The sequence below is a fragment of the Lepisosteus oculatus genome, chromosome 14 (assembly GCF_040954835.1).
Source record: "Lepisosteus oculatus isolate fLepOcu1 chromosome 14, fLepOcu1.hap2, whole genome shotgun sequence".
Taxonomy (NCBI): Eukaryota; Metazoa; Chordata; class Actinopteri; order Semionotiformes; family Lepisosteidae; genus Lepisosteus; species Lepisosteus oculatus.
Window position 1 is genome coordinate 3297753 of NC_090709.1, and position 22730 is coordinate 3320482.

Here is a 22730-nt window from a genome sequence, read left to right on the forward strand (position 1 = left end):
AAATAGCTGGATGGGCCAGCTGGCCTCCTCTTGTCTGTCACCATCATGCTCTGATCTTCTCATGGTGTGTGAGTGAGTTAGTATTTTATTGTCTTGATTATTGGGAACACAAACCACTGGATTGACTTCACACGAGCAGTTACTAACATCCAGGTTTATTAAAAAAACTTCCCTCTGTCAGGCTGACACAAAATGACACAGTGATTCACATCCCCCACAGCAACACACCTTCTTTGAAACAACAACCACCAAAGAAATCACAGCTGTTTCTAAACCACTGCCTCTAAAATCCTTAATCACACCCCTAACAATCACACCCCCTAACACTCACACCCCTGGAGCTCTGTGCAGATCCAGGAAGTGAAACTCAGAGATCAGTTTCGTTTCACTAGAAACAGCCTCACTGCAGCTCTGTCTCTACTGCTCCTCTCTGTGCAGTTTTTACTTGTCAGAAAAATGGCAGAAGGTACTTTTCCATTTTCTCAGGACCAGTTCAGCTGCTCAGTGTGTCTGGATTTGCTGAAGGATCCAGTGGCTCTGCTCTGTGGACACAGTTACTGTATGGGCTGTATTAATAACTGCTGGGATCAGGAAGATCAGACTGGGAACTACAGCTGCCCCCAGTGCAGACAGACCTTCACTCCAAGGCCTGATCTTCACAGAAACACCATCCTGGCTGAAGTGGTGGAGAAACTGAAGGAGACAGGGCTCAGTGGACCTCCTCCTGCTCACAGTCCTGCTGGCCCTGGAGATGTGCTGTGTGATGTCTGCACTGGGAAACAGAGGGGAGCTGTGAAATCCTGTCTGGTGTGTTTGGCCTCTTAATGTCAGCCTCACCTCCAGCCTCACTATGAAGCTGCTCCATTGAAGAAACACAAGCTGGTTGATGCCACAGGACAACTGCAGGAGAAGATCTGCTCCACTCATGAAAAACTGCTGGAGTTCTATTGCCGTACTGACCAGAAGTGTGTTTGTTATCTTTGTGTAATGGATGAACACAGAGGCCATGATACTGTCTCAGCTGCAGCAGGAAGGACAGAGAAACAGGTGAGGAATTTCAGTCTGTATTGAGTGTCTAGCACAAGATGTAAAATGGATATTTAGGATATTTGGGGCTCTAACTGATCTCCTGACTGTATTTACTGTATCCATAATGCTGTATCTCTCCACTGCTGAGTCCTGCTCATGTACTCAGCTGTGATCCACACTGTTGTGTCTCTGAAGTGTCTCTTGTTCTTCTGTCTGTTGTTCATTATCTCCTCCTCCTCAACTTCACTGTTTCCCTCTTTACTGTCCTCATGTAGCACCACTGAACCTGTACAACTGCACAGCAAACTCAACACCTCTAGTACAGACTGCACCCTCATTAATGAAGTCATGCTTTAATTTCACCTCAATAGTATTATTATTAATAATAAACTTTATTTTATATAGCATCTTTAAAAGTGGCAAAGCAATTTACAGCACAACAAATGCACAGAGAAAGGAGGTATGGTATCTTTAAAATGGCTTCTCAAAACACTTTACAGAACACCGAAGGTAGAAAGGGGTTTGATAAAACAGCAGAAAAGCAAAGGGGCAGAAACAGACCCAGTTAAATTAAAGCTCTTAATGAATAGAAGATTGTGAGTCTGGATTTGAAAGAGCTCAGGGAATGTGACTCTATGATATCCATAGGGATAGAATTCCAGAGCTCTGGGCTGCAGCAGAGCAGCCCTGTCACCCAGAGTGCTGGCTTGGGGGACAGACAGGAGACCAAAATTAGAAGAGTGAAGGTTGTGAGATGGGGAGTAGGATGATAGTAACTCTGACAGGTACAGAAGTATCAAACCATGGAGAGGCTTTTAGGGGAGCATGAGGACTTTGAAATCAACATGAAACCTGATAGGAAGTCAGTGCAGGGACTCCAGGACAGGAGTAATGTGATCACTTGCATTAGACCTGGTCAGAATTCTGGCTGCCAAATTCTGGAGGCTGTAGGATGCAGCCTGGTGGTATTTCTGAGGTAGAAGAATGATGTTTAGGCAATCTGTTGGACATGTCAAGCCTGGATTAGATATCACCCCCAAGTTCTTCAATTTTGACTGTGACTCCTTAACAGGTCCAATTTCAGAGCTAAAATCAGAGAGAGACAAAGTGAAAGTGATCAGTGAGGTAAGACTGGAACCATTGAAGAGCAGTGTCAGAAACTCCAAACAGTCTCAAGACAAGAAAGTGAGATGTTATGGCTGACAGTGTTGAAAGCAGCACTGAGTTCAGTAAGAATGAGGACAGAAAGAGAACAAGAATCAGGAGCCATTAGAAGATCGTTAGTGACTTTGACAAGGGCACTTTCTGTGCTGTGAAGTCAGGGCACTTTCTGTGCTGTGAAGTTGTCTGAAACCAGATTGGAGTTCAAAAGGATTATTATCTGAAATCTAACAGCACATTCTAAACATTTTGCTTGAAAAGGTAATTAAAGGGTATGAAAGTTGGATAGAGGGTGAAAGTTGTTCAGGTTGTCCAGAGCCATGATTCTTTTTCTCACACAGGGTTAAAAGCAGCAGTTGTGAAGGCCACTGGTACGATATCAGTGCTCAAGGATTCATTTATCATATTGAGGACTATGGGGTAGAAAGCAGAGAAACAGGATTGAAATAAAGTGCTGGGAAGGGGATCTAATAGGCAGGTGGTTTATCTCAGACACAAAAACCAGTTGTAAACTGTGGTATAATACCTTCACATGCGCTATTAAATACAAGACTCACGCTGGGCTCAGCTGGAGTCAGGTCTGACACAGAACATGTTCCCTTTTCTCCTCTGAAATGATCTGAATTTTCCCAGAAGCAGACAGGATGTGAGATGTGGTCGGACACATGGTCTTACTGGTCCAGAACCTCATCCAGCAGTCAAACACGTCAGCCACAGGGTCTCCACTTACTGCAGGGGAAACTAGTAGCAACCGGGCTCATCAGTAGTGCTGAAATCCTCTGTTTGGAGATGCCAAGACCGGTCATATTGAGATGAATGAAATCTGAAATCTCTAGATTATGTTTTATATATAATTAGAATCACAATTATCTCATTTTAACATTTCACTTCACATACAGATGTGCAGACCCAGGTGTGAGGTGTAAAACTTGAGCAGGAGGTGGAGACTCATGCTCTGCTGCGCTGCACATGCTGCCGGTGTAGATTAGACAAGAAACAGGAGCGTGTCAGACAGGACCAGGAAACACATCTCATGTGGATAAGACATCAGGGATACAGAGTGTGAATTTTCCAGGGTGACTCTAAGGAGTGTCTCTGTGATGTGATTCTCTTACAGCAGAAATGTCCTGAGTGTCTGTTTCTCCACAGAAGCAGCTGGGGGCGACACAGACACAAACCCAGCAAAGACTCCAGGAGAGAGAGAAGGAGCTGCAGAAGCTGAGACAGGCTGTGAAGTCACTCAGAGTGAGTATTGACCAGAGGAGTGGACACACTGACACACATTGCCCCAGCTAGACATTGGACAGTACCCTTTGGAAACAAAGCATAAAACATAATGTAGTTTGAGAGTTTTCCTGTGTAATAATCCAGTGTGTGTCTCCTCCCTCAGAGCTCTGCACACACAGCAGTACAGGACACTGACAGGATCTTTACTGAACTGATCCACTCCATTGAGAGAAAACGATCTGAGGTCACAGAGCTGATCAGAGCTCAAGAGAGGGCTGCAGTGAGTCAGGCTGAAGGACTTCTAGAGCGACTGGAGAAGGAGATCACTGAGCTGAAGAAGAGAGATGCTGAGCTGAACCAGCTCTCACACACAGAGGATCACATCCATTTCCTCCAGGTAACATCACTGCTCTGTGACTCTGCAGTACAGAAGGGTGTCTCTCACACAGAGCTGCTTCTGGCTTCTCCCCAGGAATGTGTGTTGTGTTTGACTGGAAACTCCTCTTTCTCTCCCCTACTGCAGAATTTCCAATCTGTCTGTGTCCCTCCTGGAGCTGGAGACTCACCCAGCATCCCTGTCAGTCCACACTTCTCCCCTGAGGCAGTGAGGAGAGCTGTCTCTGGACTGTAAGAGCGACTGGAGGATCTCTGCAATAAGGAATCAATAAAGATTTCCATGACAGGTTGGTGGAGAAACACACTGATGTCTTTCTGAATAGCTTATAAATTTCCTTTTTTTCTCTTATATTGTTTATAGATTTTTTGTGCAGTGACTGCATTTATCAGAGCAGCTTATCAGTCAGTTTCAAGGTGAAACATCTTAAAAGCTCTAGTCTCACAAATCTTTATGACAGTAACAGTATTGTTATATTGTGCTGTATATAGCTTAACAAGAACATTTTAATAGGAGCTACAGGCTTAGTATAGTAGACCAGTCTGTTACAATAGTAGCTACAGTTTCAGTACAGTAGATTCAGTCCTGTTACAATAGGATCTACAGCCCCAGTACAGTAGAACAGTCTGTTACAATAGGAGCCACAGTTTCAGTACAGTAGATCAGTCCTGCTACAATAGGAACTACAGTCCCAGTACAGTAGAACACCTCTGTTATTCCTGTTACTCTGTTACTGTAGCCCTTTCTCTGTGTGTCTCCCCAGTGACTGAAGTCTACAGTCTGCTGACTCCAGAGCCCGGGTCCAGAGCAGAGCTTTTACACTGTGAGTCTGTTTTCACAACAGCTCCCCCCTGAAATATACCTGGAGCTCAAACACACAGCAGGAACAGTGATACATAAACTGATACACACTCTGACACACACTCTGACTCACACTCTGATACACGTCCGAATTCAGAAAGTCAAGCTTGCAGACAGTCACTGTGTGTGGATCAGAGACACACTGTATAAGAAACATTCAGATGGACACAGACAGAAAATCCAGTGGGCGTCATTTTTGTAAGAAAATGCACTTTAATACAGCAATGTGTCCTGCACTCAGTCAGTGTTACTGGTCACTGTGGGTACAGGTCACTCAGTCAGTGATACTGGTCACTGTGGGTACAGGTCACTTCGTCAGTGATACTGGTCACTGTGGGTACAGGTCACTCAGTCAGTGATACTGGTCACTGTGGGTACAGGTCACTCAGTCAGTGATACTGGTCACTGTGGGTACAGGACAATGATGGCTGAGCAATGATCAGTTCTCAGTATCACCGCTGGTTCTTTATGAAATTACTGCTCGCTGTTGTGGACAGACTGTGTTTCTTTCTTATCTCTCTCAGTGGCTCAAGCACCGGACTCCAGGGTGTCCTGTGATGTGTCTGTGTGTCTTATTGCCTTGTGCTGCTCAGTCTTATTGAGTGAGACTCCAGTCTTACAGCCACTGATGCTCACACTCACTGACACTCTGATTCACACTGCAGTGGAGACTGGGGATCCTGAAATGTACTGACTTCAGACTGTAGTATAAACTCTGCTATAATAACAGGTAAGAAGCAAGAATGGTCTTTAATACAATAAAGATCTACTTCTCCTCTGCAGATCCTGTGAAGCGAGTTCCTATACCTAAATCACGTATGTACACTGTGTGAAACTCTGCTGACTGACAGCAGTGACTGTACTGACATCTTATTACCAGTGTGTGACTCTGATTAACAGTGTCTGTGTCTCTGTGCTCCAGTGTGTATTTGTGATTAACAGTGTCCGTTTCTCTGTGTTCCAGTATGTCTGTGATTAACAGTGTCTGTGTCTCTGTGTTCCAGTGTGTGACTGTGATTAACAGTGTCTGTATCTCTGTGTTTCAGAATGGCAGTGGCTGTGCAGTGCTGCAGGTAGGTCTGTCTCTTCTTGATGACAGAGATGCTGTTTTAAGCCCTAGTGTCTGGGGTTATTGAGGTCTTGAGACCAGAAGGTCTCTTTAATGTGAGATGGTTGTTCATGGTCTGTAAACAGAAGGAGATGTATTTCACTCTCATGTTTCTGTAACATCCTACATGTGGGCTGTGAAGATCAATCAAAGTTTCTTGGTGGGAATTTCTATCTCCATGCAGTGTTTCAGTCTAAAGGCTAGAGTCTGTCCTGGTGTAACAGGAGCCGGTGTGTGAAGTGTAGTTCAGGACCCTGGCAGACGGTATAATCCAGAAGTAAGTGGAGAAGGACATCGTGGAGGAGACGAAGAGGATCAGGGCAGGTTCACAGACAGGGGGGTGTGACAATGGCAAACAGTTTTAGGGAAGTTCAAAAGGGGGAATCTGGGGGGCAGTCCAAAGTCCAAAACTAGGGGATCCATCCAGGGCGAAACAAACACATTTAAAATCCGTAACGGGATCCAGAACAGGGACAGGGAACCAGGAAGATAAAAACAGGATACCGAGGCCAGGCGCTCCGATGGTCAGGATGTCATAATGAAGCCTATGCCGTCAGGTCTCTCCTGGACCTGCTGGTAAGCGGGCTTCCGGGCGTCCATCTCCCAATGCTGAGCCTGGAATAGCGAGAATACCAGGCTTAAATAATGAGACAACACAGGGGGCAGGTGCACATAATCAACTAAAATATGAAAGGGTCAGAGCTCCCTTAAGAGGAGGGATCCAGATCGTGACACCTGGAGGGACTGACAGTGTAGAAAACGCATTTTCTCTGAAGGCCACCTTCAAAGGACACCTCAGCAAAATCATGTGTCCTTTTATAGTAGGAGAGAGGGCATCTTCTTAATTTGTTTTAAGAGTGAAGGACTTGTGTCTCATTGTGGAAGGTGACCGGTACTGATTTAGGTGAAGATGGGAAACTTGGTGTAAAGGGTTAATCTGAGTTCAGTACACCAGGGTGTCTCTGTTTGTGATTATTGTATCTGAGAGACATGGAGTAGCTGAGAGGAATTCTCCTGTTCTGGACTGTTCATGCTTCTACTAAAGAGGAACAGCAGGAAATCTGGGAGCCAGGAGAGGATCACTCTGATGTGCACATTTTAACATGATGTGTTTACTGAGAGCTGTAATTTGAGGTTCATGGTTTGGTGTCACTACACCTGTCTGGTTACAGACAGATCTGGGGCAGATGCCTGTAGCCTCTCAGTCAGGGGGTATTTATCTGGGAATGAGGGGCTCTTCCCAGGACAGGGGGCATATCTGTGTGTCCTGACAGAGCTCTCAGGTCCAGTCAGTAAGAGACTCTGTGGCCTGTTTCTCTTCCAGAGTCTGAGGCTCTTGACCATCAGGTGTCTTATTAGTCCTGGTAAGAGAGGGATGCTGGGGGTGTTTATCTGTCAGTAAGGAATCTGTTTCCTGGGCTGGAGAATACATCTGAGAGCTGTGAGCTCTGCTGAGACAGGCTGCAGTGATGTGGGTTCAGTAAGAGACTCAGTGTAGTGTTTGACTCAGAATAGATCAGTCATTTCAACATCAGTTCATCGTAATCACTACTGTCAGCAATGATTGTAGTTTTTACCTCAGACTTGGGTTTGTCTTCACAGGGCAGGAGGAGGAAATTTAGCTTCTGTGTTTCAGTGTCTTCTTAGTGTGACACGGTGACTATGTGTCTAAGAATAAAAGTTAAGGAAATTTTGTTTGAATTGAGGAACTATTTGTAGGTCAAGAGTAATAAATTCTTGGTTAGTAGTTCAAGCAGGTAGCTGTGTCAGCATGCGTAGGCTGCAAAGTTACAAGTAAAGGTTTATTCCTGCTGAAAAGAGAAGAAACAGAACCTTTCAGCTGTGGAAACTTATTCTGGTGTCCTTCAGTTGTTTTTGGTTTCCTACTAAAATAAGAATGTCTTATGTTATTGTTGGTCACTTGCAAAATCCTCAAACGCTTTTAAACTACAGTATGCAGACATCAAATGCACTTGAATTGGGAATTACACAGTAAAATGCAGGGGAGGTGTAATTTGAAGGGAGAAGAAACAGTATTTCTGCGTATTTTATGCTGATGAATGTGACGAGATAAAGGAATGACAGACAAAAAGAAAAATAATTCAGGACAGCACACAGCCCGTTATACAGTTTGTCCATTGTTGGCTTGCTGTTTACTGGGACCAACAGTAACAGTGACAGGAACCCAACAGGAGGTATAAGTAATCGTAAATGTATTCTGTTCAGTGTTTAAAGAGTGAGCAAACACCCTGTACAGGACATGTTTCTGCAGTTTCACATCAAGAAGAACAGACGTTTGGAAAGCTGTGTCAATTCTACTTGTCACAGAAATGGTAAAAACGACACACATTTAACCCGGGAACACTCACTGACACAGTGCTGTACTTCATGTGTGCAAAAGACAGAACACATGCTCCTTTAGATTATTGTTTTCCAGAAAGAGGAGTGTGATGATATTCTTCTGTGTCCTGTTCTACACAGAACAAATGTGAAATATCAGTGGAAGATGTAGTAGTGTCGGCTTCAGAGCTGCAGTGTCCAGAAGAGTGCGTCCTCTCTCATCACTGAACTAAAGGCGCTCTGAGTCCAGAAATGAATTCAGGTGTTTTTATAAATTCATGTAGGTGGCTGTGTCAGCCTCCCTAGGCTCCAGGAGTAAAAAAAATAAGAGCTGATTAGAATATCTTTGATCTTCACTAGATTGACAGGCAGACAAGCAGAGGGACGTATTACTCAATATTAAGTATTAAGAGTTCATACTGAAGTATTAAGTATGAAGAGAGTATTAAGTCAGTGTTCATTAGTCATGTGAATAAAGCTTCTTGAATTGAATTGATCAAAACCCCCATTCAGTCTGAACATGTATAAGCCCCGCCCCCGTCTCTCATTGGACAGAGCTCACTGATTGACAGCTGGTGTCTCCTATCAGAGAGGCGGACAGCTGAGCGCGAGCAGTCTGAAGTCAGTATGAGTGCCTCTGTTTCTCTCGTCTTTCTCTCCGGGTTTCTGGATGTGTTATTTCTGGTTTAAATTGAATACTTTGGATATTTCTTGGCATTTTCAAAGTAAGTTTGAAGTCCTTTATTTCAGCAAATTATTGCTTTTGACTTTAGATTTTTCTGACCATTATACAGTCTTTGAATTCAGCACTTTTTTATTCTGTGTCATCAGGAAAATGGTTTTAGAGAAGAACGAGCTGCTGAATTGGGATTTGAAATAAAGCATTTTAAAAGACAGGTCGTCCAGTTTCTTACAATATACAGGTCGTTGTGGTGGGTTTTGAAGTTTTTGAAAGCAAGTGGTCGGGCTGTAGATTCTTAATTAATAATGTTGTGTAAAAAAATAAAGTTTAATCGCTATGAAAACAAATGTTTAATGTTTGTATTTAGAGGATATTGGGGATCACTTCCATGTGTAATACTTAGTGAAACAATGACAGAATATGTCCTTTCTCTGGAAGGGAAATTATATAATGAGTAATTTACTTGTTTTTCTCACGCAGTGTGTTTGGGGGACAAAGACATTTCACAGCATAATGGAGTTGAACTGGAATGTAATCGGCAGGAGCCTGTTGTGATGTTTGCTGTTTTATTCCCCAGCTGCTGTGACTCTGGACCCTGATACAGCTCACTGTGAGCTCAGCCTGTCTGGGGATGGGAAGAGAGTAAGATGGGTAGAGGAGGAACAGGATCTCTCTGACAATCCTCACAGATTCAATGACTGGGAATGTGTTGTAAGCAGGGAGGCCTATACCTCAGGGAGACACTACTGGGAGGTGGAATTGAATCACAGCTGGAGAATAGGAGTGACCAGAGAGTCTGCAGAGAGGAAAGGAGAGTTCAGCTTCTCTCCCCAGCAGGGTTACTGGTGTCTGGACTACTACCCTTATTTCTCTGCTCTCACTGATCCTGAGACCCCTCTCCCCCTCAGTCTGCGGCCCAGAAAGCTGGGGGTGTGTGTGGATATTGAGCAGAGAAATGTCTCCTTTTACACAGTGGAGTCCAGAGCTCATCTCTACACTTTCGCTGACATGGTCTTCACTCAGGGGGAGAAGATCTATCCTGTCTTCTGTACTGGGGATTCAGATAAAGACCTTGAGCTGCTGCCTGCTGTCAGTGTGGAGATTAAACCCGTCTCTGACTCATGAACACAGGCTGACTCTCTCCCAGCTCTCTGTCCCACTGCTCATACTGGGAGACGAGTTTAATGGCGGGTAGTGAGATGATGTCATAAATATAATAGTAATTTTAGAAATGACGATGTTGCGTTTAAACGTGTTAAATTACAGTAAACATTTTAAATAGGGAAAATAACATGTGCGAGAGAGGGAGATATAACTCGAAACATGGTTTCATTATGACCAAAATCGGTCTTGAGATATTTTTAACTTGATTTACAGTATTTGAGAGGTATGTCTTAACACCGATACTACAGTGCGTAAATACTGCTCACGTATATGTTTCTAGGTTTATATTATGCATTTCATACGGTCAAATTACTTTTGAGCAACAAATAAGAAGCGCGAAACGGTATGCCCAGGGCGTTTTAGTTTTGTTTTGTGCTGGGACTTTTAACAATGTCACCGTGGATTGATTAGAGATATCAAGTACATACAAGTCATTTTTTAAATGTTGTAGTTCGTCCTGTAAAAATGTTACGAGTACATCATCTATCAACAATTACACAGGTTCTGTTTCCATATTGCGGATTTTGGTTACGTAATATTATTTTCTAAATTTCACGTTGTGAATATATGATTTGGGCAAACAGAACCGCAAAGAAGTACATTATGGGTTGTTGTTTTTTTTTTTTGCAGTTTTATCTAGAACAAGCGATGCTTAAACCTTTCTCTGATTCTTGTGAAACTATCCACACGACAGTTACAGTACCTAGGAGTTGACTTCAGTGATGTCACTGATGGGATGTTTCTAAAAATCCATCCTCTGTAAAACGTCTTCTCTAGTTGTCCTGCATATGTATTCGCTAATGAAGCTGTGTGTTCTGAGCCTAGATCTCTACATTTCTGTATGAACCAGCTTAGAGGGCTAAAGACAGCTTGTGTTTAAATTGAGTGTAAGGTAATTTATGCTTCTGTAGCGGCGAGGCTTATTAATAAGGCAGAATTAAGTGTTTCTGAGCTTTCCCAAATTAGGCCCCATCTCTCTGTTCATCTCTGTGGTGCAGCCACAGATAAATTATTCATGCAGGCTGATTTAAGGTTTCCTTTGATTTAAGGTTTCCTAGGACAGCTCCCAAAGGGGGATGCACTTAGCTAAGCCTGGCTATCATGATCGATGGTCATCCATTGGTGCCTATCTGTCTAGGGAGTGCCAGTTGGACATCTGGACTGCATTCCTAAGTGTCAGGAGTAAGTGACTCCTATCTCACCTTGATCAACCAATCAGGGACTGGTAGGGCCGAGTAACCCACGTGGGACTCTGATGCCCATAGAACTTTCAGCCAATCAATGAGCTGAAGTTCCTCCAGGTAAAAACAGGCAACACAGAGAGCCTGAGAGATTCAATGAGATTCAGAAGAGATTCAGGAGAATTCTGTGGACTTTCCTAAAGGGAATTCAAAGGAGAATTCCAGGGCAGGACAGCCCAAGAGCAGAAGGCTCCCAAGGGCAGGACATTCTCGCAGCGCTCCTCCTGACCATCCTGAGACTCAGCCCGGACAACCACGGAACGGACAACCTTTGTTCTAAGAGTCTAGAGTGGAGGTTGCCAGAGAGTAACCAGAGGATCCACCCGAGGTGAGCACCAGCAGCAAGCCTCGTGAACAGGTCGGAACTGTGGACAGCTGAATCACTATTCAGAACTAGCTCTTCATCAGGAACGAACTGGTCCTCTTCCTGACCTGCTGGGACCCACAGTCATCTTTTCTCCTGTGCGCAAACTTTGCTAGTTAAAGCCAACACTAACTAGCCGGTCAGTGAGCATCAGCAGCGCACCGTCGTAAGCCGCACAGCACAGCCTGGCACCGAGCCAGAGAGCGCGGATTGGACAGCAACAGCCTGCAACTGTTTCTTTGTGCCCGCAGGAGATCTGAATCCCCAGAGATTGGATGAGTATTCAACTTCAATGCATTACAGCTCGAGAATTCAATTGTTATCCCAACCAGTTGATATCAATTTAATTCGTAAGAGTTACAGTATGTACTTGTTTTGAGTATCTAATGTAGAAGTTATAACCAAGTTCATTTAGGAAATGGTCTTAATGAATGATATACTGAACGTATGTCCTCTTGAGGTTTAACACTTTGTAACTGACTGAATATATATCTTTTGTATTCTGATAACCCTCTCGATAAGATCTGTTAGGTTTATATGCATATTCTATGTATTAATAAATGTATCCTCGTGTATTGGTACCTGTGTGTGTGCGTTGTTTGAGTTATGTCGCATGGTTGGATTCTAAAGCCATCAAAAGAATCAACTTTGTGATTTAATGCTACAATTAATAATTGTCTCAGTAAATGCCCAAACCCTACAGAACTGGTGCCTTCAGAGAGCCACTACATTTACATTTTTGCAATGGCAACGTTACATTTCTAAAGTCATGGTCAGCATTAATTATTATTATACTGTGCTGTAAACTTGTTCTGTGCCTAGTCACATTATTTTACAGCATTTTTATAGCATTATCAAATCTGGTGGCGCTGCGTGTTAGTTTCCTGAGTCCCATGTCACATGGTCTGTGATTGAATCCCATGGAACTATGACTTTATTTTTTTACAAACATTTATTTGAAAAAATGAAACGCTTCCCTTGGTCAGAGATTAAATAAAACCTCATTCGCACCAAACAAATTTATATTTCTAAATATCACAACATGATTGAATTTAAGTCTTTTTAATAACAATGAATAGTCACCTATACGTTACAAAATAAACATTTATATTGATTTGAATCGCGTTTTGATTTAAATTGTTAACGCGTGTTTAAATATATGTGTTCAAAGGCGACATACTGTATAAAAGCGCTGATTCTTATGGAGTGTGTTCCGCCGGGGATTCAAAAAAATTATTTTTTTTAATCGCGTATCTAAGGAAAATTGCAGTATAACTTTGTTCATGCACAAACAGCGGCATGATACATTATAATTTGGGTGTCTCCTCTTGCCAGAAAGCTCTAAATTGCATTTTGAGTGCGGTTTTTTGACTTTTTCTAAATTGCAACCCATAAATAAAGCTGATAAAGCTTAGACTAACTGTATTCTAAACTGTATTACAACAGCACATTGGACAATGCAACATAAATTGCAAAAATGCACTTGGAATCTGTCCAAGCCCTCCTACGAAAATTATTTAAACTGCGACACTGATCATTCATCTCTAAATAAACTTTATTTTATATAGCGTTTTAAGCGAATAGGTAATTAGATTGCTCATAAACCTAATCGCTTTTTCTACATAAACACAGCGTGATTGCTCTCTGAAAATGCTTTTCCTTTATATTTAGGCTCAGATTTCAACTATAGATCGTATTATTATAAACTTTCTTGGAAAAATGTCTTTTATGTAAACCATGTTTGCTATTAATTCATTTAGGGCTAAAATACGTTCATTGTCTTCCAATCGAGTCGAGTTGACATTGGAAGCTTGCCACTCCCGGACTGTTACACCAATGCATTAGCATGTTAAAGCGATTCCATTGAGGAGCCCAGCTACCAGTTAACACTGTACTTCCTACTTTGAAAACACCTGTGAAACCGGTTTAATTCGTCACAGCCAGCACTCCGGCAGAGAGGGAGTTGTACTCATAAAGTAGAAGCAGGCGAGATTTCCAGCGAAAGACACCTCCCCCGCCCTCAAAACCCAGTAAGCAGTAATGCTTTATGTTGAAAATTGAGGTGGATTTTGTTTATGATAAAGAGGATAAACTGGGATGGGAGGAGGGTTTGGTTTTGCATAAAGGGCGGGATTATGATAATTGGAGGAATTTGCGAGAGTTTAATGGTTTGATATATTTGATTTTGTATTGTGGTCGTTATCTATGTTTTTGGTTGGTATTATGTTTGTATGGTTGTTTTTGTTGGTTGGTTGTTATCATGGTTATTAATAATACGATCTATAGTTGAAATCTTTGCCTAAATAAAAAGAAAAAGCAAGTGATTAGGTTTATGAGCAATCTAATTACTTATTCATTTAAAACGCTATATAAAATAAAGTTTATTATTAATTTGCTGGACAGAGCGGTGAACATTATTATGCATAAGACAAAGATAACGATCCTGATCAGTTTAGAAATCTGTGTACGCTGTAAGATTTTTACTTCTTAAACTTTTAAAATACATGTTTCAAATAGAAAGAAATCCTCTTCCTGGTACAGTCGCATGAAGAGAGAGGCGAAACAGCCCTACACAGCCCTGTCGCAGTACATTAATATAATCATATCGTTATTAAATTCTTTAGATACGCGATTCCATATTATATTAGCAGAAAAGCTTAAAACTACCACTTTTTCACACGCTATTTCACGTTAGTTAAATTAAATTTATTTATATATTATATATTTATATCTCTGACCAAGGGAAACTCATTTTTTAAAAGAAATGTTTGTTTGTTGATTGTTATCAAAAATGACTTAAAATCGATCATGTTGTAATATTTTGAAATATAAAAGTCAATTGATTGTCCATAATATCGCTATTCTATTTTTTCGAGGAAATGTTTGTTAAAAGAAAAGTCCAGCACCAGCTGGATTTGAACACACAACCCGTGAGTTGCTAGTCAGGCACGTAGACCAGTAGGCTACAGGGGAAGTCATATGAAGAGGGAGGCAAAACAGCCCTACACAGCCCTGTCGCAGTACACGAATATAATCATATCGTTATTAAATTCTTTAGATACGCGATTCCATATTATATTCCCTATTAATCAAATTCTAAAAGTATGCTTGTTGACTCTGGTATCTCTTTAGTTAAAGACTTCGATGCTTAAAATGTTTAGGGAGAAATGTAATACTGGTGTGTATTTTTTACTTTAAAGTACCAATACCAGCCATATACAGTACTGTATGTTTATGTTCCAAAATTAATATCGTTTATGGCCTTCACACACGTTACAGTATGCTCCTATTCTTTTTATGCTCAGCTACTAAGATTTCCCTTCAGTGGTAAAATTCAATATCTACAATGGGCACAGTAAAGACGTTTACTGTACTGTAAATCTTTCTATGACAGACCAACTGACCACGAGTGCCCCTGTCGGTCAACCAATCACGTACCGCGGTACCCCGTGTCATCTTGCGTCATGATGCGCGACGCCGCAGCCAATTACCTCTGGTACGTGTCTGTAACGCTCACTTTGAATGGCTGCATCTGTATCTCTGGAAACCCTACTGTGTTTTGTTTTCTAATTTTTGAGAAAATAAACTTTTAAAATGAAATCCTGTGTGAGTCTCTCGTGTGCGCAGCGGTGACTGTGAAGCTGCCAGAATGGTGAGGGAGCTGCTGACGTCACCACAGCCAGGAGGAATAGGGACTGTGATGCAGCTGTCAGGAAGTGGCTCAGGGTGTTTATAGGTGTTGTAGTTTGTAGGCAGTGCTGCGTCTCTGAGCAGCTACAGCCAGTCTAATACCCGGCTCCCCTTAAGACAGGGTTTACATCAGCATATTCTGTATTGTGTGTTTTATGTTCTTATTGGGGTTATTTTCCTGTGGGAGATGGAGATAGATTGCAGCGGTAGTTTACTGCCCTGCTTCAGTATTTCATGTACTCAGCAGGATGAGCATTATTATCTGACAGATTATTTCTGTAACTTTGGGATGTGTATATATTTCCTTTCGTGTGTTTTCCTCTCTCTACCTTGGAACAAAACACGCAACAATTCTTTACTTGGTCACCACCTTTTCTCATCCTAGTCATGCTTAATCCAAACTGCAAAACTTCAAGGTTAGGTCTCTTAGTACTGCCATTTGCAAAAAAAATTGATTACAACGTACTTGCAAGGTCATAATAATACACTGTTATATGAAAGCTAACTCTCTCTGGGCAGGACACTGTGAGGGGCACTGCCCACCAGAACTTCACAGGGATAAAGTCATGTAGCTGATTCACAGCTGGATACAATTCTACCTTGCTTCATGAAACTCAAAATCCAGACATTTGTCAACATATTTACTACAATGTCCATCTCAGTGATCTCAGTGTGTTAATGTCACTGTGCGCCCCGTGCTCACTCCAACTGCTCCAGGGGTGCCATACAAAGGCAGACCCTGCGCTCTGACCCCAAGCTTCTCTCCCTGTCTGTGTGTCTGTGTCTCCTTGGAGAAAAAGCTGGGGTATGCGAAAAGACAAATTCCTAATGCAAAAAATTGTATAGGGCTAATAAAGAAACATTATAAACATTATAAACACTCAATCTTCATACTCCCAGGGTAATAAAACACGTGTTTTGCCAGACAGCGCACTTTCTTTCACTTCCATCTCTCTGCCCACCCCCACGCCCTGACGACGGTGATAAAACTCTTTCACAACTCTGCTCAACACAAACTCTGCTCAACAGAGCCGCTGGAAGAGGATGGCGGGTTTCTATTCAATTAAATAAAGCTACAGGACAGATTTTAAATCCTTCAAGCAATAATTGGTTGTCAGCTACTTTGTGAGCACTACACTACTTTCCATGTAAGAAATAAAAACCAAAGGGATCGCTCTGAGGTTAAATTCCAAGCTGAAAAGACGAGACTCGACGTGTCTGCTCTGTAACTCTTCACTTTCCAGCTTGTCATTCATTATTTATTATTAATGTCATAAATAATATCTTCCATATCTCAATAAAATTGGAACATTCTTACAAGTGTAAGAAGACCCGATACACAATGTGTCTCCTCTATAACTCTTATGTTTAGAGAAAAAATCCCCCTGAGCCACACAACATTGTCCAACATTGCTCTTCTTGTGTCTAATAACCCTGTTACAAAAGGGAACAGAGCACATGTCCTTGTCTAAAGTTAAACTTGTTCATAGCTGAACAGCACACACGATTCCTGGTGGAGTTTAGCGTTCATTTCCTTCTTTGAATTAAACAGTGCTCCATTAAATCATGTACAGTATATCACCTTCTGCAACGCTTCTAGTTTAGCAGGATTTGTGTGATAAGCACGTTGATTAATGAGAGTGACATTACCCACTGTAGGACACAGGTTTGAGCCGGAGTGTCTGTTAATAAAACAGAGTGTGTTTTATTAAAGGTGTAACCCGTCTGTCTTCAGTTATGGTTGGTTTCAGCATGTTGATAAGCTGTTCTCCAGTTACTGGCAATTGCAGAAATAACCCTTCCTCCCTCCTTTGTTTAACCTAAAGAAACGCGTGAAGAAATCCTCCATCAGAAAACCATCACGCATCACAATTCATCCAGATACACACACTCAAGCCAGAGCCAGTTTTACCAGCAGCAGCCTCCCAGAGTAAATCTTTGGACTGCGCAATACTGTGCAGTGCAATATACAGCACGGGTTAAAGGTTTAAATTCTAAATTTTAATTGTTGGCTGATTACTGGCTGCTGATATTTGGATTAAGGCAAAATACAGATTTTCTCAAACCTGAAAGAGACATGTTCATAATAAGCTACTGCATAATAGTGGAGTATTTTTATGTGTTCGGCTATATGAGAAACACACCGAAAGTAATGCTCTGATCGCGCTTTGAGTGCAGCTTGCTATATTACAGTGCTCATTACTACTACAGGGACAAAAAAAGTTTAAAAAAACAAAACGAATGTCAAACTTTACCAAAATCTCCACCTGTGATATTTTAGCTGCTTACTTACAGATTCCATACTAATATTGTAGCGCATTCGCCTGGAGTAGCGTGATGCTACATTAAGAGACGCTGGCTTGGCAGCATCTTTCAAAATAAAAGACCCCTAAAACCTGCCTGAGAAAAAATAATCCTGGACCAGGTAAAGTCACATTTATAGCACAACACTTTGTCCATCCTCAAAACTAGGTGGAATGTGATAAAGAGACCCACAGGTAATAGGAAATAGCTGTTCTTCATAAGTATTTTTTAATTCTTGCAATCGTTTTTATATTGCTTCCTTCCTGCAAACGGACACAGAGCTGTGCTTTTCTAGACAGGAAAAAGTCTAATTTCTGACAAAAAAATCGTGCCTCTCCAAAAGTAGCTCAAATCTCTTCTACAGACCCACAGCTAATAGAAAATCACAATGGTTTTCTCAGATAAGTGTCTTTGCTAAAGTTGCTTGGGTTTATAAGAAAACTTGCCGTTCCCAGACTGGGACCATGTAGTGACCCCTCCCCTCTCAGCCAAACAAACATTTGTGCCTATCCAGAAATACCTCAGATCTACTCTAGAGATGTATAGCTAATAGAAAATCATCTTGGTTTGCCAGATAGGTGTCTTTGCTGAAGTTTCTGGGGTTGTTAAAGCTAACTGTGTCACGTTCGAAAACTCCTCCTCTTAGGGACACTCCAGCCCTTCCTTGTTTTTTACTCATCTCCCGTCACTTCGCTTAATGTTGCTATACTCCTCATAAGCTACTGTGGTAGCTGAAGGGTATTTATTTTGATTGAAATTCAGCTGTTGACATACAATTCTGTGTCGCTTAGTGTAGCTTGCATCACATTACTCTGACTTCCGCACTGGTTCACCGCTTCCGGGGCATTTATATTTTGTTTCCTGATGGGACACACCTGTTTCCTGTTGTTTTTCGGAACTAGCCCTTTCCCTACACGGGTCAGCTGGTTTCTCCTGCTTAGGTCTAAGTTGAGTATGTCGAGCAATTCATCCTGAAATACCTGTCCTGGATGACCCTTCCTCTGGTCATCTTACACACACTACCTTTTCAAATTAAAAGTGACCACTCCATAGTGCTGCTCAGAGCATGACTAAATATTTTCAATGGGGACACTATGGAAAGCTATCTCAAAAGGACTGCACCTGACCATGAATTAAGGTGTACTTTAGTTAGGGCCAGTTAAAGACATGTTATGATGCAAACTAGTGAAAAAGCAGTCTAGTCAAAAGCGTCAAAGACACAATGTTGGCATATACAGTATATCTTCAGTGTCATAGTTAATTCCACGGGATTCGAAGACCTGTCCACTCATATTGATGACACCTGCATTTTCATGGGTAGTAGATACAGTAACACACTTATCACCCAGTCTATTTCCAATCTCAAAAGTCAAGTGTCACAGCTGAGCACTGGCAGTGTCTCCACTGTTACAGGTGCTGAGGACTCAGATATTGATTTTGGATGCATAGAGAATTAAAATTATTCAATTTCTTCACTGTTTAAAAAAATACATTAAGGCAATGGCAGATATAAACAGACAGGAGAACAAAGATCCCAATGCCTATTCTGGTTCGAAACCTTTTTTTGTAAAAAGAAATTCTGTCATCAATCCCAATATGGACAGAAATACTAATAGGCAGATTTCAGCAATACCAAAGAATGGATGGACTACATCAACTTCTGAGGTAAAGTTCAAAATGAATGTGTGGAAAGGTTAGGAACTCTTTACAAAGCACATAAAAGGGAATGTTGTGATAAGATAAGACTGAATTTGTCTAGAATAAGTAAGTCTCCTGCCCTTGTGAAAGAGGAGGAATGGAACAAGAAAAGAAAATTCCTCAACATCTCAGGCATTCATTCCAAAAAACCCCTATCAATATAATCACACATTTTTAGTCTAAATGATAAATGCAAAATTGATGGTCATCCAAATGATCACAACAAGCTACTTATCATTAAACAGTGGTCTGGAAGCAACGATTTAGCTCTTGTCCACAAACTATTGTGATTCTGATTCCCAGAGCACATTCCACTGAGAACTGCAGTTGGAATTGGAAGGTGTTGGTAAAGTGCAATGTACAATTAAATCAACAATATGCCATGAAGGAAAGTCTATGAACAGAGGTGAACATTATTGGGCGGTACTTTTGTGCACTGGACAGAAATTTAGAATTAAAGTAAATGATCAAAACGTCACAACACAGCCAACACATAGCATAAACTAAACTAATGTTGTGTTTGTTTTCTGGAAATAAAGGAGGCATCAGACAGAGACATATGTTGGTCAAACTATGTACTCACAGTTGAGAATGTCAATACTCATGAAACACAAAAAAACCTGGAGCCACTGAACAGTTACATATCAACTCCACTGCATAGTAAAGAGGCACTGAAAGAGTCTTTGAATAGCTTGCAATCAGTGACGAAGAAACGGGCAGCGTTACCTGTAACAATACACAAGACTTTCAAGACCTTTCTGGGATCTAAAGCTATTCAGATTTTCAAAAATACCCATATGTGCCGAACCATGTAAAATTGAAATAGAATCTAATATAAGAGAATTTCTTGTGAAACATCTATCATCCAAAATTGGACTCCCAAGCCGTGGACTCCCGGAGGTTTTCTTGCAGTTAAATGAGGTTTTTCCTCCCCTCTGTGCTTTGCAGAATTTTTGTGTCCAGAGGATAATAGGCCAGATAACTAAAGCAGCACTTGAATGTTGTCTGAGTAGTTCTACACTCGAAATAATAAAAGCTGACCTGATTTAAGAAAAAATACCATAGTGTAGTGTTTTGATACAGAACACCTGCAAGGTATCTTTACTTCCCAGTCTATCGGAACGCATGGGGGGGGATCAGTTATCATCTGGTACTTGGGCACCATGTAACCCATCGTTTCCACATTACATCAACTCAAAAAGGCTGCATACCATGTCTGTGGCAGAGCCACCTTCCCAGAAAAGATACATCACCATTGAAGGTCTATTCAATATTCTGGCTGTTTCAATACACTCTAATAAATTTAATATAGCAAAATTCCTAAGTTTTATAATATGTCTTACATTTACAACCCAAACAATTATCCCATAGACAGTAGGGAAAAAGTGTGAAATTGACACTTTATTTCAAACCAGAAAGGATGATCCATTGGTGAAGTGTTAACAATGCCCACATTGCGATAACATGCCCTTCGAGACAAATCTAGTATCGGGTGCTAAAAGGCCCCTATAAACCCCAGCAACATTGGCAAAGGATGCTCATCTGGCAAAACCATGGTTATATACCATTAGCTGGGGGGTCTGTAGAACAGATCTGAGTCACTTTTGGAGAGGCACAAATTTTGGTTTGGTCAGGAGGGGAATGAGACCAATCCCTGCACCATCACTGCACGGTCCCAGTCTGGGAACAGCAAGTAGTCTTATAAACCCCAGTAGCTTTAGCAAAGACACTTATCTGAAAAACATATGGCTATTTTCTATTAGCTGAGGGTCCGTAGAATAGATCTGAGGTATTTTTGAAGAGGCACAGATGTTTGTTTGGTCGGGAGCGGGGTGAGACCACTCCCTGTCCATGGCTGCACAGTCCCAGTCTGAGGATGGGAGGTGCTCTACAAACCCCAGCAACTTCAGAAAAGACATTTATCTGAGAAAACCATGGTGATTTTCTATTAGCTGTGGCTCTGTAGAATAAGTTTGAACTATTTTTTTTTCTGAGGCAGGTTTAGTGGACTTTTATTTTGAAAGGTGCTGCCAAGCCAGCGTCTCTTAGTGAAGCTTTCATCACGTTACTCGTTCAGACAGGGTTACGAGAGGGAACTACCTGGCTCCATTATTCTCCTCCTATTCTTCTTTAAAATAGCCGTGGGTGAACATACCAGGCTCATATCACTGCTGCGGTACCGAAATACAATATGAGGTATTAATAAATATGTATATATAAACTACAGGATCAAAGAAGCTTAAAAAAAGCTGGAAGTGATATTAGAAAGCGTTGTTCACACTGATGAAGTAGACTCCTATTTAATACAGTCTCGTTTTAATAAATTCCCCTGTTTCTTTGGTAAATCCAGGTTTTATTGCTCATTTCAATGAGTTTTTACTCTTTACATTTCATTAGTGCGACCCTGTACTGGATAAAGCGCATAGAAACTGGACGGACATCTGTTAATGACTGAAGACACTCAGTTTAAAGAGTTAATTAAACCAGTTTAAACTGGAACTGGGTACAACCCGGATCAAGACAAGAACTGAGAGATTCAGGACTCTCTCCCACTGGTATCCTTTTATATATCTCTGTCCTGTTTCCTAAAAAAAACCCACTAATACCCCGTGTAGGAAAGAAGGCTCGCTCGTCACTCCTGTTCTGTCCCGGTGTCGCAGTAACTGGGACTGAAGCAGACGGAGAGGAGATGCGCACTTCCAGAACTTTCCTTCCCGCTCGGTTATTCCAGCTGAGCCCCAGACGGACTTTTTCCCTCCTGAGGAAAGAGCATCTTCCCACACAAACAACCCGTTTCTTTCAGAAACACCGGCAGCCCACAACACCCACAGCACAGGGAGCGTTTTTACCAGCTGTGCCGCCACACAGGCAGCAGGACTCCCCTCGTCTGCAGAAACACCAGGGAAGAGCCTCCACCATCCCTCCCAGCCAACAGGAGATTCCCGCTGGAAGGACCTGGCGGGGGATTCCCAGTCATTCCTGGGATTTCCAGGAAAGACGCAGTTCCTCACCTGGGAATAAAACAGCACTGAGGAGCTCGAGCGCTCTGTCCGGGATATTCCAACTCAGAGCGTCGCCTAGCAACCGGTGCTCTCTCCTCGAGCCTGACGGCCAGTGTCTGGACTCGCGCTGGGCTGTGGGAGCAGGATTTGGCACCAGTTTTCCTCTTTTATTCTTATGTAAAAGTCAATATCCCTTCCTTATCTGTCTGGATATAAGAAAGGTTATAAACCAGAGACACGCTTGGTAAGTACAGATCCCGGGACACTGTGTTTGAGAGTAGGGGTGTGGACCCCAGTGTCCTGACTGCTGGTCAGTACAGATCCCAGGACATTGTGTGTGAGAGTAGGGGTGTGGACCCCAGTGTCCTGACTGCTGGTCAGTACAGATCCAGGATGCTGTGTGTGAGAGTAGGGGTGTCGACTGAAGTGCTATGACTTCAGTATTCTGATTACATAATAATCATT

At 42.0% G+C, this 22730-nt stretch overlaps 1 pseudogene; it reads left to right on the plus strand.

The window, feature by feature from the left end:
• Positions 1–397: 397 nt before the first annotated feature.
• LOC138242693 (E3 ubiquitin-protein ligase TRIM39-like) lies at positions 398–12077 on the plus strand (annotated as a pseudogene).
• Positions 12078–22730: the final 10653 nt, after the last annotated feature.